Raw genomic sequence first — 19,388 nt, 5'->3', positions numbered from 1 at the left:
TTGTACTCTGATGAAGATTTAATTTCCTCATGTTTACCATATCTGAGTAATTGAAATTTCTCATCGTTGAACTTCATATTGTTTTCTGCAGCCCACTGAAAGATTTGGTTGATGTCTGCCTGGAGCTTTGCAGTGTCTGCAATGGAAGACACTGTCATGCAGATTCGGGTGTCATCTGCAAAGGAAGACACGGTGCTGTGGCTGACATCCTTGTCTATGTCGGATATAAGGATGAGGAACAAGATGGGAGCGAGTACTGTGCCTTGTGGAACAGAGCTTTTCACCGTAGCTGCCTCGGACTTTACTCTGTTGACGACTACTCTCTGTGTTCTGTTAGTGAGGAAATTATAGATCCATCGACCGACTTTTCCTGTTATTCCTTTAGCACGCATTTTGTGCGCTATTACGCCATGGTCACACTTGTCGAAGGCTTTTGCAAAGTCTGTATATATTACATCTGCATTCTTTTTGTCTTCTAGTGCATTTAGGACCTTGTCGTAGTGGTCCAATAGTTGAGACAGACAGGAGCGACCTGTTCTAAACCCATGTTGCCCTGGGTTGTGTAACTGATGGGTTTCTAGATGCGTGGTGATCTTGCTTCTTAGGACCCTTTCAAAGATTTTTATGATATGGGATGTTAGTGCTATTGGTCTGTAGTTCTTTGCTGTTGCTTTACTGCCCCCTTTGTGGAGTGGGGCTATGTCTGTTGTTTTTAGTAACTGTGGGACGACCCCCGTGTCCATGCTCCCTCTCCATAGGATGGAAAAGGCTCGTGATAGGGGCTTCTTGCAGTTCTTGATGAACACAGAGTTCCATGAGTCTGGCCCTGGGGCAGAGTGCATGGGCATGTCATTTATCGCCTGTTCGAAGTCATTTGGCGTCAGGATAACATCGGATAGGCTTGTGTTAATCAAATTTTGTGGCTCTCTCATAAAAAATTCATTTTGATCTTCGACTCTCAGTCTGGTTAGCGGCTTGCTAAAAACTGAGTCATATTGGGACTTGAGTAGCTCACTCATTTCCTTGTTGTCATCTGTGTAGGACCCATCTTGTTTAAGTAGGGGCCCAATACTGGACGTTGTTCTCGATTTTGATTTGGCATAGGAGAAGAAATACTTTGGGTTTCTTTCGATTTCATTTATGGCTTTTAGTTCTTCCCGCGATTCCTGACTCCTAAAGGATTCTTTTAGCTTAAGTTCGATGCTTGCTATTTCTCTGACCAGTGTCTCCCTACGCATTTCAGATATATTGACCTCTTTTAGCCGCTCTGTTATTCTTTTCCGTCGCCTGTAAAGGGAGCGCCTGTCTCTTTCTGTTTTACATCTACTCCTCCTTTTTCTTAGAGGAATAAGCCTTGTGCATACATCGAGTGCTACCGAGTTAATCTGTTCTAGGCATAAGTTGGGGTCTGTGTTGCTTAGTATATCTTCCCAGCTTATATCGGTTAGGACTTGGTTTACTTGGTCCCACTTTATGTTTTTGTTATTGAAGTTGAATTTGGTGAATGCTCCCTCGTGACTAATCTCATTATGTCGGTCTGGGGCTCCGCGCATACATGACTGAACCTCAATTATGTTGTGATCTGAGTATATTGTTTTTGATATGGTGATATTTCTTATCAGATCATCATTGTTAGTGAAGATGAGGTCTAGTGTATTCTCCAGTCTAGTAGGCTCTATTATTTGCTGGTTTAAATTGAATTTTGTGCAGAGATTTAAAAGCTCGCGTGAGTGTGAGTTTTCATCAGAGCTGCCTCCTGGTGTTATTACTGCAACAATATTATTTGCTATATTCCTCCATTTTAGGTGCCTTAAGTTGAAATCCCCCAGGAGCAAGATGTTGGGTGCAGGAGCTGGAAGGTTTTCCAGACAGTGGTCAATTTTTAACAGCTGTTCCTGGAATTGCTGGGATGTTGCATCCGGAGGCTTGTAGACTATCACAATGACTAGGTTTTGGTTCTCGACCTTTACTGCTAAAACTTCCACTACATCATTTGAGGCATTTAGCAGTTCTGTGCAAACAAGTGACTCTGCAATGTACAGGCCAACCCCCCCCCCTTTTGCCTGTTCACTCTGTCACATCTGTATAGGTTGTAACCTGGGATCCATATTTCGTTGTCCAAGTGATCCTTTATGTGGGTCTCAGTGAAAGCCGCGAACATTGCCTTTGCCTCTGCAAGCAGTCCACGGATGAAAGGTATTTTGTTGTTTGTTGCTGGCTTTAGACCCTGTATATTTGCAAAGAAGAATGTTATCGGACTGGTGGTATTGTTGGTACTGGGGGGGGATTTTTTTTCCGGCATTAGTATCTGTATCTGTTGGTTTGGAGTGGAGGCCATCGACTGTGGTTCCACTCCAGGAATGACTGGATTTGGTGTACGATTTCTGCCATTTCCTGCCAGTTTTTTTTCCTTCCTGGCACTAAAAAACCTCTCCCTCTTGAGTGGCTGTGGCTACCCAGGTTTTCCCATGGCCTGGATGTTTTGTATCTTTTTGTCCCCTTTAGATGGTATGCCTGGCAATTTAAGTTATAGCACAGTCTTTCCTGTACTGAAGAGGTACACAGTTCAGGGTGAAAAAGCTTACAGGAAGGGAGTTTGCATTTTCCTGTTGTCATATGGGCATGGCATTTCCTAGGGTGGTCATAGTTGCACGTCCCATCTGTTTTTCCAGATTTCCCATGCCAGCAGATACCGAGTGCATAGTATGTGCACAGGCTTGGTTTCCGTTTGCCTTGGGTTTCTGTGACTGTATTCCCTGTTGGTGCATGTTTCCCTGTCTTACTTCTATCCTCCCTAGCACCAACAATGGAGCTCCCACCATTTGTTTTTGGTAATATATCCTCACTATTGCTAGTGGAGTCCTCTTGTTTGCTATTTCCTGCGGTATTTCTAGTTTGCAATATTGGTTTTATCTTATCTTTGACTACACTTGTTTCCCTACTATGGCTCCTGTCCCCTATGCGGTCATTCATATGTATTCCTTCCTGCGTATAATTCCCGACTACCTGGACAAAATCTCCAGCTTCACCATTACTGTCTCCCAGGACAGCATCTCCAGCTTCCCCATTACTGTCTCCCAGGACAGCATCTCCAGCTTCACCATTACTGTCTCCCAGGACAGCACCTCCAGCTTCACCATTACTGTCTCCCAGGACAGCACCTCCAGCTTCCCCATTACTGTCTCCCAGGACAGCACTATCAGCCCCCCATTTACTGACTACCAGGACATCATCTCCAGCCTTACAGTTTCTGACTACATGGCCAGTATCAAGGGCAGTACCATTCAGCCCGGACTTTTTATGTTCCCATCTGTTGTAGAAAGCTTCCAGGTTTTCTATGAAAGCAGCTTTGATGTTGACCTCTTTTAATACCCTTGTGATTTTAGTCCACAGATTTATCTCATTTGGGCATACCCAAAAACACTTCCCTGTTTTAATACTGCTTGTAGCTAGTTCTTGGATATCTGCACAAGGGGCGTGACACCAATTTCCACAGAAATGACAATTTATGCATGTGGAAGCCCGTTTGTTTGACTGACCACAGACTACACACAGCTTCATAATGATTTGAATGGTTGATTTACTGCAATTCTACTAGCAACCTCTTGAATATTCTATTAATAACCTGCTAGGTGGTGCACAACGAAACCGTTTGAAACCAGTCCAGGGTTCGGACCAGTCAAGGGTTCGGACCAGTCAAGGGTTCGGACCAGTCAAGGGTTCGGACCAGTCTATCTGATCTGATCAGTGGGTCACTTATTTAAACCATACTGGTCGGTGATTTGAGCTAACACATGAAGGATCTACTGGAAATTATCTACCCGAGTAATATGTGATTTGATTGATACAAAAGTATAACTTGCGTGTTGAAGAGCCGGTGACTGCTGGCACTCCTACAATGACGAACGGTCGAGCCTCCACCTTTGTTTATCAATCGCTGTATCTAGCTTCTCTATTTTTTTTTTTTTTCCGTCTCCACCACAATAAATGCTATATTATCACTATAGTTGACTGGTGCAAATTTTGGAGGAAGGGCGCTTTTTCTGTAGTAATAATTGCTTCTCGTTGTGTATATTGCGACCGCTGGTAACTACAGGTTATATGAAATTCACAGTAACGTCTGGTATTTCAAGAAAAAGAAACTAATGAAAGTCACTCCACTTCACTAAGTACCATTATAATACTGGTTAGTTGCTACTACAACACTGTATTCTGCTATTCACTGGTATCACTAGATTATATGCGAGTACACTAGCAGGCCAGGAAGATTATTAAAAACAGCTGACCTGTGGTAAGTTTCTGGCGACTTCTGGCACCTGCCTCTATAGGCTTATCACTTCATTTACAAATTCACCTGTTTTCAAATGACACTTTAGCCTTTATCATCAATATACTAGGGAGCCACTGTAGTATACACTATACACTATGTATACTCAATGCTTTCAGGGAGACTTTCTTTCCTCTGACACAAAGTTCAATATTATTATTTTTCCACACGGGACAGGCCTATGATTCCCCTCTGGCAGTAAACTCTGCTAGGAAGTGCACACTAATTCTCCTTTTTTTACTCAGTATATAATGTTTTCCGCCCAAGATTGGTTCCAGGCGCTAGAGGGATGTATCGTATAGGATTGATGACACAAATTAAAGTTCTAGCACGTAAGAGCGACCGTGAAAACACCAGAAAAACCGGGAGCACAACGAGGCACGCTGACACGCACGATGGCACGCAAGGAGAAAAGAGAATATGAATGTGTAAATTCAAGAATTATGTGGATTTAAGTAAAAGTTGGATGCGAGAAGTGGGTCATTATAAGCGTGTATGCACCTGGAGAAGAGAGGAATGCAGAGGAGAGAGAGAGATTTTGGGAGATGTTAAGTGAATGTATAGGAGCCTTTGAACCAAGTGAGAGAGTAATTGTGGTAGGGGACCTGAATGCTAAAGTAGGAGAAACTTTTAGAGAGGGTGTGGTAGGCAAGTTTGGGGTACCAGGTGTAAATGATAATGGGAGCCCTTTGATTGAACTTTGTATAGAAAGGGGTTTAGTTATAGGTAATACATATTTTAAGAAAAAGAGGATAAATAAGTATACAAGATATGATGTAGGGCAAAATGACAGTAGTTTGTTGGATTATGTATTGGTAGATAAAAGACTGTTGAGTAGACTTCAGGATGTACATGTTTATAGAGGGGCCACAGATATATCAGATCACTTTCTAGTTGTAGCTACACTGAGAGTAAAACGTAGATGGGATACAAGGAGAATAGAAGCATCAGGGAAGAGAGAGGTGAAGGTTTATAAACTAAAAGAGGAGGCAGTTAGGGTAAGATATAAACAGCTATTGGAGGATAGATGGGCTAACGAGAGCATAGGCAATGGGGTCGAAGAGGTATGGGGTAGGTTTAAAAATGTAGTGTTAGAGTGTTCAGCAGAAGTTTGTGGTTACAGGAAAGTGGGTGTGGGAGGGAAGAGGAGCGATTGGTGGAATGATGATGTAAAGAGAGTAGTAAGGGAGAAAAAGTTAGCATATGAGAAGTTTTTACAAAGTAGAAGTGATGCAAGGAGGGAAGAGTATATGGAGAAAAAGAGAGAAGTTTGTGGTTACAGGAAAGTGGGTGTGGGAGGGAAGAGGAGCGATTGGTGGAATGATGATGTAAAGAGAGTAGTAAGGGAGAAAAAGTTAGCATATGAGAAGTTTTTACAAAGTAGAAGTGATGCAAGGAGGGAAGAGTATATGGAGAAAAAGAGAGAGGTTAAGAGAGTGGTGAAGCAATGTAAAAAGAGAGCAAATGAGAGAGTGGGTGAGATGTTATCAACAAATTTTGTTGAAAATAAGAAAAAGTTTTGGAGTGAGATTAACAAGTTAAGAAAGCCTAGAGAACAAATGGATTTGTCAGTTAAAAATAGGAGAGGAGAGTTATTAAATGGAGAGTTAGAGGTATTGGGAAGATGGAGGGAATATTTTGAGGAATTGTTAAATGTTGATGAAGATAGGGAAGCTGTGATTTCGTGTATAGGACAAGGAGGAATAACATCTTGTAGGAGCGAGGGATAAAGATAGAAATGTTAAAAGCAGGTGGGGATATAGTTTTGGAGTGGTTGGTGCAATTATTTAATAAATGTATGGAAGAGGGTAAGGTACCTAGGGATTGGCAGAGAGCATGCATAGTTCCTTTGTATAAAGGCAAAGGGGATAAAAGAGAGTGCAAAAATTATAGGGGGATAAGTCTGTTGAGTATACCTGGCAAAGTGTATGGTAGAGTTATTATTGAAAGAATTAAGAGTAAGACGGAGAATAGGATAGCAGATGAACAAGGAGGCTTTAGGAAAGGTAGGGGGTGTGTGGACCAGGTGTTTACAGTGAAACATATAAGTGAACAGTATTTAGATAAGGCTAAAGAGGTCTTTGTGGCATTTATGGATTTGGAAAAGGCGTATGACAGGGTGGATAGGGGGGCAATGTGGCAGATGTTGCAGGTGTATGGTGTAGGAGGTAGGTTACTGAAAGCAGTGAAGAGTTTTTACGAGGATAGTGAGGCTCAAGTTAGAGTATGTAGGAAAGAGGGAAATTATTTCCCAGTAAAAGTAGGCCTTAGACAAGGATGTGTGATGTCACCGTGGTTGTTTAATATTTATAGATGGGGTTGTAAGAGAAGTAAATGCAAGGGTCTTGGCAAGAGGCGTGGAGTTAAAAGATAAAGAATCACACATAAAGTGGGAGTTGTCACAGTTGCTCTTTGCTGATGACACTGTGCTCTTGGGAGATTCTGAAGAGAAGTTGCAGAGACTGGTGGATGAATTTGGTAGGTTGTGCAAAAGAAGAAAATTGAAAGTGAATACAGGAAAGAGTAAGGTTATGAGGATAACAAAAAGATTAGGTGATGAAAGATTGGATATCAGATTGGACGGAGAGAGTATGGAGGAGGTGAATGTATTCAGATATTTGGGAGTGGACGTGTCAGCGGATGGGTCTATGAAAGATGAGGTGAATCATAGAATTAATGAGGGGAAAAGGGTGAGTGGTGCACTTAGGAGTCTGTGGAGACAAAGAACTTTGTCCTTGGAGGCAAAGAGGGGAATGTATGAAAGTATAGTTTTACCAATGCTCTTATATGGGTGTGAAGCATGGGTGATGAATGTTGCAGCGAGGAGAAGGCTGGAGGCAGTGGAGATGTCATGTCTGAGAGCAATGTGTGGTGTGAATATAATGCAGAGAATTCGTAGTTTGGAAGTTAGGAGGAGGTGCGGGATTACCAAAACTGTTGTCCAGAGGGCTGAGGAAGGGTTGTTGAGGTGGTTCGGACATGTGGAGAGAATGGAGCGAAACAGAATAACTTCAAGAGTGTATCAGTCTGTAGTGGAAGGAAGGCGGGGTAGGGGTCGGCCTAGGAAAGGTTGGAGGGAGGGGGTAAAGGAGGTTTTGTGTGCGAGGGGCTTGGACTTCCAGCAGGCATGCGTGCGCGTGTTTGATAGGAGTGAATGGAGACAAATGGTTTTTAATACTTGACGTGCTGTTGGAGTGTGAGCAAAGTAACATTTATGAAGGGGTTCAGGGAAACCGGCAGGCCGGACTTGAGTCCTGGAGATGGGAAGTACAGTGCCTGCACTCTGAAGGAGGGGTGTTAATGTTGCAGTTTAAAAACTGTAGTGTAAAGCACCCTTCTGGCAAGACAGTGATGGAGTGAATGATGGTGAAAGTTTTTCTTTTTCGGGCCACCCTGCCTTGGTGGGAATCGGCCAGTGTGATAATAATAAATAAATAATTACAAACTTATGCAGTACTCTGTACTATTCCAATAATATGCACTGAGGTACCGGGACTGGGGCTCGGCAATATGGGGTCCTTTCTCAGATCATGCAGCAACCGAAATACATTTAGTTATTATTATTAATACTAGCAGTAATATTACATATTATTATTATTATTATTATTATTATTATTATTATTATTATTATTTCTTTAATAAAAATCTGTTACTTATTGAAATCATAATTTGCATTAGCCTTCTAATAGTTTCTGATCTTACAAACAAGTTGTCTATCTGTTGGTAACACAGTAACTCACTACTCTACTTTAATTCACACAGAGAAAAGTACACCACTATAAATATGCAAAGTTAATTTAACTGAAACAGCACAAATGCACCATGTACGGAACTTGACTTTTGAAGATTTAATCACATAACACTGGCTCAGCCAAATTTGCCTTTATATGGATAGAAAATCACTTTCCCATACTTATTTTAAACTTCTACCTTACAGTAACCTTCCTAGTCCCTTTCACTGTCTAGACCACCAATATGGTAAAGATTTTTTTTTTCTGAAAGTAATAACACCAAATGTACAAAATGTGGTGAAAAACTTATGGAATTATGCAGGTGCAAAGTTAAAGGTCTGGGCTCAATTTATACATAGGTGCTTTCACCCACTTGAAGTCCTATTTTAAGCCAATTCCAATGTTCTAGTCAACCAAATTCTTAGTTATTTTGCTAGGATGTCATCTGTTCTATCAACTGAGTACAAGAACCTGCCCAATTTTACACAAAATTTAAAAAAATCCAATTTAAAAACAGTTCAATATAAACAACGTAGACATTTCAGGCACTAAAACATTTCCTCTGTTCATTAACCATGTCCCCAGCCTCTCCTGGATTACACTTGCCTTCCATTTTGAATTCATAATCATACAATAAATCAAAGATTTACCCTATTCCTCAGATAATAAAATATAACTAGAAATAATTAAAACAAACCTATTAAAACTCCTTAATATTTCCACTACTTTGAACCCTATTTCAAGCTACAGTACCTTCAATGCTGACTAGCAATATCTCTTATTCTACTAGATTGTCTTCCATTCTATCATTTGATACCAAGTAACAGATAATAAAGCCATAAAAACCACTCTGTAAAGAAACTCAAAGTTGCTGTTTTAAACTAAACACATGGTCAGAAGTTTGATCTTCTTATGCACTGTGGGACAGGATTTCTTATATTGTGCACACTTCCCTCATAGACCCATTCTCTCATGCCTATGACAAAAGTTACCACTCAGAATATTTGAGGGTGGTGTACTTGAAACATAGATCTACATGACCAACGCTGGTGTCAGTAACAGATCTGTGTGTGAGACAGTGAACGTTAATGATACTGATGGAGGTTAGGCAAAATCCCTAACTTTTAAAAATGACCGACATCAGCAAGTTACCCAAACAACAGGTTTGGTGAGTTGTTAAAAAGTACAATGTTAGGTCAAGTCAGTGCTTGCTGAAAGTTTTACATAATTTATAACTTTAGAAGTCTGTCAGTAAAAAAAAAAAAATCAGAGACCTGTCTCGACCCATCGATGATTTAGGAACAGTAGTGAAGTCACTGGCAGTCATAATGATACACTATTAAACACACTTGATATGTGACATCAAAGTTAGCTTACATGACCTCTAATTTTTTGTACACCACAAAATCAGGGTTCAGTTCTGTTTTTAACATTTTCTCTTTTATTAGTAACAATGGATGGGTGATGAAGTTTCAACCAACATGCGTGTAGTCCCATTAGGGAACAACACCTTAAATCAAAGACAGATTAAAATTAAGTTTAGGGGTTTGGTTTTGAGATTAGCAATAACCTACATACATATATAAATTCTCATATATCAAGTGGTTTGTACACTAGAGACAATTATATGTTGTGATTGGGGAGAACAAATCATCCATTTGTAGGAAAACAAAAAAGTATCCTAATGTAACAACCTAGATTTACAGACATTTGTCAATTGTAGGTATACAGTATCGTACTTTAGTTCACTTTTTTTTTTACTCTATTTTAACATCATTTCAATATAGCAGACACCCCCTTCCCTATTAGTCCATTATACTGAGGGTTCACTGTAAATTCTACTTTGATGAATTAGACACATGCAACATATGGATATCTTTATTTTGTATACATTTCAGTAACTAGTGGTTTTATCAATACAAGTACATAAATGGAAGACTGTAGAAGAGGAGGTAATCAGTCCCCCTAGCCTTGCAGAATTCTATAAAGACAGAAGATGAGGTAATCATTTCCTCAGCTTAGGAGCAGTTGTTCTGTACCTAGTCATGATGAATCTTGAGGAAAGGCAGGAAGGTTGATGCTTTCATATTGGGAACAGATGAGATGCAGCAGATGAAGGCACTATCACAGGTAAGCAGGACCCACCAATGGAAGTAGGTCATGCCCAGGAGTTGTGCCAGAGGTTAGCAATCAGGTTATGGAGGTGTTCTCTATACCAAGATTCCATAATGTTCCTGTGTCTGACAATTACCATTAAATCAGTGGTATACAATACCGAAAAGCACTGAGTGACTGATTACCCCCACTTCTAGTCTTCAGTTTTTATCCCTGTATTGTACTGATAAAGCCACTGGGTGGCAAAATATCGCGGTGGCCCGGTGGCCTGGTGGCTAAAGCTCCCGCTTCACACACGGAGGGCCCGGGTTCGATTCCCGGCGGGTGGAAACATTTCGACACGTTTCCTTACACCTGTTGTCCTGTTCACCTAGCAGCAATTAGGTACCTGGGTGTTAGTCGACTGGTGTGGGTCGCATCCTGGGGGACAAGATTAAGGACCCCAATGGAAATAAGTTAGACAGTCCTCGATGACGCACTGACTTTCTTGGGTTATCCTGGGTGGCTAACCCTCCGGGGTTAAAAATCCGAACGAAATCTCTTACAAATTAACGTTACCCAGATGATGCACATATATCTAATTCACTAACTTGTCTATACTGCATAGCAATGATGTAATGAAATTCTACGTTGTGTTACGTTACATTTATTTTTGCGTTAAAAAAAAAAAATCCTACAAGTTCAAAAGTATAATTCTCCACTGCATAACCCACTTAACACTGGAGAATTTACATAAATAAACAACTCTAGTCCCAAGCTCAAAATTAAGCCAGAGCTTCCCAGATAATTATTATATGTCTGTTCCTGAATTATGAATCAGATAATTTTTAAATTATGTACATGTGGCTGGTATGTGAGGCTGAGTGTCACCTCGTAGCACAAACAAGTGTTATAGAACAAATCTTGAAATTACCTAGTACACCACTTTCAATTCGTAGGTGAATTTGTGAAGTATCATTAATATCTATGGCACAGGTTGCCAGGGGTGTCTAAGGTACAGATGGCATCCTCGGAGTGGCACTGCCAGCATTACCACACTGGCGTCCAGCTTAACTTGCACTAGTGTCTGATCCTGAACAAAGGTGCAGCTTGTTACAACTTCCTTTCCCTCGTATGATGAAGCAGTGCTGGGTGTAGGCTCACAATATAGGTGTAGAAGGGACTAGACTCTGGTTATAATACAGCATGTGAGTGTGAGGTAGATCAGCTGAGTGACAACAACAACACTACCACGTGCACCAACAAGTGACTACCATCACCCGTCCGCAACTCTCCTACCACCTTTAATATCATCATTACTTATTTGCTGTAGTTAAAACTGGGTTTAAAGACTACCGGCTACTCAAATGGTCATTAAGACTACATGTTACCTATATACCACAAGACAAGAATGCTTTAATCTCTAAAATAAGTTTTGTAAGGGCCACTGACAGTTTATGCAGTATCGAGCCCTACCTCCTGATGCACCGAGAAAAAATATTGCTCTAAGTGGAGTAACGAAATAAAAGTTGTGTAGTTGTGCTGCCTGAGCGGCTACTTTATTTTGCACTCCATGCTCAACCTATGAGCGGTAGCGCAAAAATCAGGATTCCAGAGGTTACAAAGGGTCTTTGTCAGACCCACTGGGTATTTATTTATTTATTTATTTATTTATTAACAATTTGAGCACACATACAGAGGTACAAAAAAATACAGATAAGAGCAGCATGCCAAAGCCACTTATACTATGCATAGCATTACGGGCTGGCTTAAAATTAACTTAAGATTAACTAAGCAATGATGAAATCAGTGATAAAACATTAATGTAAACAGATTACTATAAAGCACAAGTGAGTATTATAAAGACATGTCATATGGTTGCATGCATTGTTGTACATTCAGTAGAATAGAGTATTCTGTTAGGTAGTGTATTTAAAAATAATAAAGTTAGATTGGGTTTTAGATTTAACATTTATGTGATATAATTGTGAGAAACATTTAAGATATACAATTTATAAGGTTCAGTTATTCAGTATTTATTTGGTTTTGGGTGAGTAAGTGATCTTTGAGAAGAGACTTGAATTTATAAACAGGTAGTGTTTCTTTTATATTTACAGGTAATGAATTCCAGATTTTAGGGCCTTTTATGTGCATTGAGTTTTTGCATAGTGTGAGATGGACACGAGGAACATCAAAGAGTGATCTGTGCCTTGTGTTATGGTCATGTGTTCTGTTGAGGTTGGCAAGGAGATGTTTGAGGGGAGGGTTAATATCAGAGTTAAGTGTTCTATGTATGTAATATTACATCACTAGAAAGAAACAGTAGTCATATCATATTTTAGTTACTTCATGTAGTTAATGTACACAATACAGTATGGGATACAATCTAAAAAAGATATCTCATTACTACAAAAAAAAAAATGGTCATAATTGGGTTACACACTCGTCTCTAACAACCATTCATTTATCTAGTCGACGCAAAATGTGTATACAATCTCAAGATTTCAGATATCTCATCATTAACAATAAGGTGTTTTGCAAAAGGAAACAGGAGTCCATTTGTAAACAGAAACAATCTAGAAGTTACCAAGTAGTCAAGGTTTAACCCTCCCTTGCCAAGTCCACAGTCCACTGCTAGACGACACCCCCGCCCCACTCTTCAAAGATCTAAATAATAATATAATATCTTTATTACTGCAAGTACATGTACAAGGTATACAGTCCTAGCTGACATCAGTGACATGCTACTATATAGAAAGCCCCTTGTTATGCTGAGCATTTCGGGCAAATTAAGTCAAGTGCCCCAGAATGCGACCCACACCAGTCGACTAACACTCAGGTACCCATTTACTGATGGGTGAACATAGACAACAGGTGTTAAGAAACACGCCCAATGTTTCTACCCTGGCTGGGAATCGAACCCAGACCCTCGCCGTGTGAAGCGAGAGCTTTAGCCACCAGAACCCTAATCTACTTATTATACAAAACATCCACTCTTACTACTGTGCATCCTACATTTACAGAACAATAAATCTAATATTAATTAATCCAGACCTGAAGCACTTTTCCCAATAGTTGCAACAGGACCCACAGACAAAATACTAGGCACAAAAATCTCTATGACATACCCCTGTCCGGCTTAATCTTCGTAAAAATTCAATGTACATAAAGGAGCCCAAAATCTCAAACTCTGCCGGAAATCAGAGCCACTCTCTCAGTCAGCATCTTCAAAACTACCGTTAAAAAACACCTCTCCCTGACATATCCCAACAACAGCAAAATATGTAATAATAATAATAATAATAATAATAATAATAATAATAATAATAATAATAATAATAATAATTTTATTTACTACAAGTACATGTACAAGGTATACAAGTCTAGCTGACATCGACATACTACTATACAGAAAGCCACTTGTTATGCAGAACATTTCGGGCAAATTAGGTCAGTTTTGTCCCAGGATGCGACCCACACCAATCGACTAACACTCAGGTACCCATTTTACTGGTGGGTGAACATAGACAACCGATGTAAGGAAACACGTCCAATGTTTCCACCCCTTCGCCGGGAATCGAACCCGGACCCTCACCGTGTGAAGCGAGAGCTTTTGCCACCAGGCCATGGGGCACTGTAAATAATATACGTATATCCATATTCTCATTGTCACAAACATATGGAAAACAATATAATCTTATTCTCAATATTTATAATTCTCACAGTTATTAAAACATTGAATGTGTCCACATTGACCCCCGAAACTCTCTCCAGGTAAACTCCAGGTAAACATTATGGTAATTTGCTAGAATCCTCATTACCTATAATCATAATCGAACCTATAATTCTTAAAACAATTAAACTCGATAAAAGCCATATAGCATATACTGATAGGATATTCAATTCTCTTATATTCATTGTAACTCCTAAATTTATTTTTACAGCCACCTAAGTGACTATATAAAAGCACTCAATTAATCATTGCCTTATTAATCTTAAGATAGTTTTAAGTTTGGCCAAAATGGTCTTCATATTAAGGGGCTTTCTGCATGCACACTTAATATCACCCACTTCTGTACAAAAGTAAATACACTTGTGTACAGTAAAGTGTGGGGCGTGGCAGAAATATATCCCCTGAGGTCGTGTGATATTCAGGAACTGGAGAGGGTGGTTTTGAGGTATGTGTGGGGTTATGGGAAGCCATGGCTACGGAAGGAGGTGGTGACGATGGGCGTGCGGCAGGGTGGGCTGGGTCTTATACCTTTGGACACACGAGTGAAGGCAGTGTATGTGAAGCAGCGATACTTGAGGGTGGGAGGGGAGAGGGGTAGAAGGGTGGGAGAGGTCATGAAGGATGTGCGAAAATGGTGGAAGGGAAAGGAACTACTGGAGTGTGAAGATATGGTGCGAAATTTGTTGGCAGTAAGGGAAGCAAAAAAAGTAAGGGTAAGTAGGCTTGGGAGGATAGGTAGGCAGGGTACAGTGATACAGGGAGTAGCTACATACCCAATGTATGATTGGAGGGGCATTTGGGAAGACTTTCGGAAGATCAGATTAAAGCCAAGGGTTCGTGAAGTGGTTTATAGATTCTTTATGGGAATTCTAGCTACAAGGTCAGTGTTATATAGAATGGGTTATGTAGGTGCTGGCACTTGTTTGCATTGTGAGGAAGAGGAGACGGCTTTTCATGCCATATATTTTTGTGAAACCTTGGGTTTTGTAAGGGCTTGGTTAGCGAGAGTTCTGGGTATAGTGGCGGGAGGGGCAAGAAACATTTCGACTTTGAGGGCTTTGCATTTCGATGTGGGAGGGGTTTCCAAGGACATTCGGAGGGCAGTGATGTATATAGTGGCAGATTTTTTGTATGTGTCTTGGTGCATGCGGGAGGTGGGGGGTGAATATAGGGTGCGGGCGCTTGCGGCGAGTGTGTATCGTACAGTATGCAGAAATAGGCTACTATATGGGAGGTTGTGGGTAAATAGTTTTCCCTTGGGTTATCGTAATCTATCGGTAGGTGTAATGTTAGGGTTGGGTGTAGTTTAGAGCTGGATTGGGCTGGTTCTCCCTAAACTGGCATTTTTGTTCTTTTTTGAGATTAGTGGAGGATGGAAGGTGGAATAAAAGTGTGTGGTAGTGGAGCATATGGGTGTAAAGTCGTTAGGAAAGGGGGGGGGGGGCGTAGGGGGGGGGTGAACTGGTGACATTTGGTTGAGACAGGGGTTTTATGACTTTCGACGTCAGGTACGAACTTGAGCATGGAAGGGAACGTGAGTTTGTTTTTTTTTTTTTAATACAGATAGCATGGGGTCAGGGGATGGCAGGGGTGGCTTTCTGAAGTGTCTTTTGCCAGGTTGGTTTTGTTCATGATTGAGGTAGTACTGCCCGGTACATGTTTTATTAGGAGCCATAAGTTATATTGTGTAACTTAGTGCATGACAGAGTAAGTCTGATATTGCTCTGGAACATTGTTTAAATGGCTTTAGATTTAAAGGCATAATACATCTATAAGTTTGCATGAAGTGTATATACTAGACTTAGTACTGAATCTAACATTGTATAAAACTTTTATATTTAGCATAAGATGTTTTTGACGTTTTTGTATTGTGTAAAAGTTATTGTTGGTCCATTTATTTGAACAATTTTTCATATTTTGTTAGTTGTTTGTTAGTTTTTAGTTATTTATAACTTTTATAAAATGTAAGTTAGTAAATGCTAAGATCTGTTAGTTTGTATGTACTAACTGTCAAAAAAATAACATGATTCTTTTTGATTTAGGTTATACACTTTTGTCATGTCATGTGTATATATGTACATTGTTTCAGGCTAAGTACATGAAAAGGGGGGTTACCACTATTATGTGGCTGCAAGGGTTTATCATCCTGCACATTGAAAGGGATTGAGAGAGAGATACTATAGTGTAAGGGTTTAGTTCAATGGATTAGGTATATTTTGTGGTGAGATTATAAATTGTGTAAGTTTTGTTTTCTTGTCTTTTGACAAAAACAGTTTTTATGTCTATATTTTGGTACCATGTAAGTTTTCAATAAAATATAAAAAAAAAACTTCTGTACAAACATTGTATCATGCTGAAATAAAGAATCTTAATCTTAAACTTAGTCTGTGAAATCTACTATAGTTTGCACACTGTACCAAGTTATAATATAACAGCTGAGCATGTCCATACTGTAAACAGTTATAGCACCTACAAAATGGATGCATGCAAGGAAAAACTCGGTATATAGTGTGATCAAAAATTATGGGACCCGTCATAATGCAGGATCACCAAAAGATCATTGCTCATTTAGTGCTTCTGTATTATGCTCGACTGGGAAGACTGGAAACTTTAACAAGGTTTAAGTTACAGCATTGTCATGGACACAATTTTTCATGACGTCTACATCAGAATATTCAGAAGATATTGGGTCAATTTGACCTTACTTTTGGGATGGGTTGCTTCACGGGTCTCATGCTTCCTAGCAGATGTAATAGTAGAAGTGTCCAATGTTATTGTTTGTAGAGCTGTGTTGATTGCCATACGAATTTCAGCTCCACGGCAGTGAAGAAGAGATACTCCCATATAAAGGTAGATTTCTCCTAAGACTAAGTTTCGTATGGATTTCAGGAGTTCCCAGGGGTGAGTAAAGGCATAAGATCCGTCCACAGTGTGGATGATTAATAAAGTGTTTCCATGAGATGAAAAAATGTAGTGGAGTCATCTGGCGGGGGAGGGAGATGTTGTCAAGTTGAGCATCATTGTGGCTGCAGCTGGGATACTTGTTGCCCACCTGACAGGATGGGACGCCTCTGTTTTCTTCACATTCTTCACTTCATGATTAGAATCGTCTTCTAGTGTCACTCACGGCTTCGCTTAACTGGCCATAAATCCACAGCATGGAGAGAGTATATATTTCTATGTTAGGGTGAAGAAAGTAGCTCTGCGGTTGAGGTTCCCCAGCCATCTCTTACAATCTGGATGATGTCCAGGGCAACTCAGCAGTTTTCTTCTCATTACTGCTTATTCCTCCCCACAATATCACGAACACGGCAGGAAGGGCGGCTCAATCTCCAGCCGCAGAGCAGTTAGAGACTATATTCAAGGCTTATCAGATCTTTTCACGACACTCAGATTTTTGGCGCCAACGAATCTCCTCGTATATAAACATCTCTGTGCATATAATAATAATATCTTTATTTCTACAAGTACATGTACAAGGTATACAGGTCTAGCTGACATCAATGACATACTACTATATAGAAAGCCACTTGTTATGCAGAGCATTTCGGGCAAATTAAGTCAGTTTTTGTCCCAGGATGCGACCCACATCAGTCAACTAACACCCAGGTACCCATTTTACTGACTGGTGAACAGTGATAGCAGGTGTCTTATGGAAACACGTTCTAATGTTTTCCGGCCGTACCGGGAATCGACCCCCGGACTTTAGTGTGTGAACTGAGTGTGCTAGCAATCGGGCCAGGAGCTGAGTCTCGACCCCTGCAACTACAACACACACACGCACACGCACACACACACACACACACACACACACACACACACACACACACACACACACACACACACACACACACACACACACACACACACACTGATACACACACACACATATACAACAGGCCTAGTGTCTAATCGACATGTGCCTAGGACAAAATGGTAACTAACACATACACACACACACACCACAATTAGGTGAGTACAATTAGGTGAGTACACACACACACACACACACACACACACACACACACACACACACACACACACACACACACACAAATACACACACTGATACACACACACACATATAATAATAATAATAATAATAATGTAGTGGAGGCAGGAACCATACATAGCCTTAAGCAGAAGTATGAAAAAGCTCATGGTTCAGGGAGAGTGACCCAGTAGCGACCAGTGAAGAGGCGGGGTCAAGAGCTATGAATCGACCCCTGCAACCACAACTAGGTGAGACACACACACACAAACTGCGTGGAATAGATAAGGTGGACAGAGACAAGATGCTCCAGAGGGGACACAGAAACAAGGGGTCACAATTGGAAGCTGAAGACTCAGACGAGTCACAGGGATTGTGGAAAATACTGTATATATTTTCCAGAAATTCAGTATTTATATGTAAATAGATGACCATACTGTATTTAATAATATTTATGTCATAGAAAACGGAAAGCCTGCGTCTGCGCATTATTATTATTATAATCAAGGGGGAAGCGCTAAACCGGGAGGATTATACAGCGCCTGGGGGGGGGGGATGTGGAAGGCATTCAGGCTTAATTCGGGGAACTGGAGCACAGATCCAATTCCCTAAATCAAGAGCCCCTCACCAACATCAAGGAACCTTCCTTGAGGGGTGCGTCTGCGCAGAGATTGGATTTAGATTTTGCCACCTTAGTGGCTAGTTTATTGTGCACCCCATATCCATCCTGTGGACGGTAAGATAAGATAAGAAAAGATTTCGTTCGGATTTTTAACCCCGGAGGGTTAGCCACCCAGGATAACCCAAGAAAGTCAGTGCGTCATCGAGGACTGTCTAACTTATTTCCATTGGGGTCCTTAATCTTGTCCCCCAGGATGCGACCCACACCAGTCGACTAACACCCAGGTACCTATTTGCTGCTAGGTGAAGATAAGATAAGAGATAAGATAAGATTTCGTTCGGATTTTTAACCCCGGAGGGTTAGCCATCCAGGATAACCCAAGAAAGTCAGTGCGTCATCGAGGACTGTCTAACTTATTTCCATTGGGGTCCTTAATCTTGTCCCCCAGGATGCGACCCACACGAGTCGACTAACACCCAGTTACCTATTTGCTGCTAGGTGAACAGGACAACAGGTGTAAGGAAACGTGTCGAAATGTTTCCACCCGCCGGGAATCGAACCTGGGCCCTCCGTGTGTGAAGCGGGAGCTTTAGCCACCAGGCCACCGGGCCAAGAGAGCATATGGATACACAAAAGGCCCAGGAACTAGGCCCCAAAGGGTTAACAGGAATACATATGGATTTATATCTACATATCTATAGTTCACTTATCTGTTACAAGCAAATTTAGGAAATTTGCTTAGTATATCTGGTATCTTATTTTCATTAATAAGATATCTTGACATGTCACATAGGTATTATACTGCCTGTCTCTGTATTCTTCAATAAGTGGACAATTAAGCACACAGTGTTCAAGACAGTGACCATATGCCTGATCACATAATTTACATT

General features: G+C 40.6%; 1 protein-coding gene across 5 annotated transcripts in view; it reads right to left on the bottom strand.

The window, feature by feature from the left end:
* The window catches only part of Tsr1 (Tsr1 ribosome assembly factor), a 221,479-nt gene that overhangs the window by 188,394 nt on the left and 13,697 nt on the right, over positions 1 to 19,388 (bottom strand). For 3 of the 5 annotated variants that reach the window (XM_070097037.1, XM_070097036.1, XM_070097038.1), the window contains exon 1: positions 11,087 to 11,428. The exons of the other annotated variants lie outside the window; for them this stretch is intronic. The gene's annotated coding sequence lies outside the window, so the exon portion shown is untranslated. Of the gene's footprint in view, positions 1 to 11,086; positions 11,429 to 19,388 lie in introns of those variants that run through there. 5 annotated transcript variants of the gene reach the window in all.

Source organism: Cherax quadricarinatus, chromosome 56, assembly GCF_038502225.1.
Source record: "Cherax quadricarinatus isolate ZL_2023a chromosome 56, ASM3850222v1, whole genome shotgun sequence".
Taxonomy (NCBI): Eukaryota; Metazoa; Arthropoda; class Malacostraca; order Decapoda; family Parastacidae; genus Cherax; species Cherax quadricarinatus.
This window is presented reverse-complemented; position numbering and strand designations above follow the sequence as displayed.